Source organism: Trichechus manatus, unplaced genomic scaffold, assembly GCF_000243295.1.
Source record: "Trichechus manatus latirostris isolate Lorelei unplaced genomic scaffold, TriManLat1.0 scaffold00174, whole genome shotgun sequence".
Classification (NCBI taxonomy): Eukaryota; Metazoa; Chordata; class Mammalia; order Sirenia; family Trichechidae; genus Trichechus; species Trichechus manatus.
Genome location: NW_004444110.1, coordinates 76,832 through 78,203, shown reverse-complemented (window position 1 = coordinate 78,203; position 1,372 = coordinate 76,832).

Sequence of the window (1,372 nt, the reverse complement as noted above, 5' to 3'; positions counted from 1 at the left end):
CTAAATGAACTTTTATTTTTTCATTTTGAGGTAATTTTTGATTTACTCTGGAGTTTCAAAAATAGTAGAGAATGTTCTAGTTTTTCTCATTTTTTTTTCCCCAGTTGCCATTGAGTTGATTCCGACTCATGGCAGCCCCATGTGTGTCAGAGTAGAATTGTGATCCATGAGGTTTTCAGTGGCTGATGTTGTTGAAGTAGATCCTCAGGCCTTTCTTCTAAGGCACCTCTGGATGAACTCGAACCTCCAACCTTTAGGTTAGGAGCAGAACTTGGTAACTGTAACATGCAGGGACTCATTCTTCACCTAGTGTCCCCAAATGTTAACATCTTAAATAATAATAATACAGTTATCAACACTAAGAAATGAACATTTGTGTATTTAAGAGTCTGACTCCAATTTTGCTGTCTGATGCTGATAACTTTTAAGCCCACCCCTCCCCTTTCCCTCTTGCCATACCTCTGGGCAAGCTGATAAGAATGTCTGGGTACTTCCTCCTTTGGCAACCATGGGAAGTTTAAATCACACACAAGCTCTTGCCCACATTCGAAGGAATCTTCATCAGCCCCGTTCCCTACCACCATAAACACCACCAAAGCCACTTGCCTCTCCTTTCACTCCGGTTATTTCCCACTGGTTTGAGTGCTTGTGCTGCCTTCCCCAGAAAGCCTCGTTGGGAGAGGAATACACCTTTCATACCCTCTTGGTGTGTGTGTGGCATCGTTAGTCTCAAAATGCACACCCGTGTTGGGTGGGGTTCAGTTGCACCCTCTGAGGGGCAACCACGAAACAATTGGTATGATACAGTTAATTAAACTATAGAATTTATTTGGATTTCACAATTTTCCCAATAATGTCCTTTTTCTAGTCCATGATTCAATCAAGGATCTCACGTTGCATTTAGTTGTCATGTCTCCTTAGTCTCCTCCAGTCTGTGACACTTTCTAAATCTTTCCTTGTCTTTTATGACTTAGACATTTTTATTATGTAGAGTGCACCTCCATTTGGGTTCATCTGCTGTTTCTCCTGATTTGACTGGGGTTATGAATTAACTGGAAAGAGCACCAGAGAGGTGTCCTTATTTTTCCCTTCTCAGGAGCTCCGTGATGTTGACATGTCTTATAACTGATGATGTTAATCTTGATCACTTGGTTATGGTGGTTTCTGCCAGTTTTCTGTAGTATAAAGTTACCACTTTCCCTTTTGCAACAAATACATATTTTTGAAGGAGATACTTTGAGATTATGCAGGGATCTTAGTTACCTAGTGCTGCCGTAACACAAATACTACAAGTGGGTGGTTTAGAAGAATAGAAATGTATTTTCTCACATTTCTGGAGACTAAAACTCTAAATTAAGGTGTGTTGATTCCT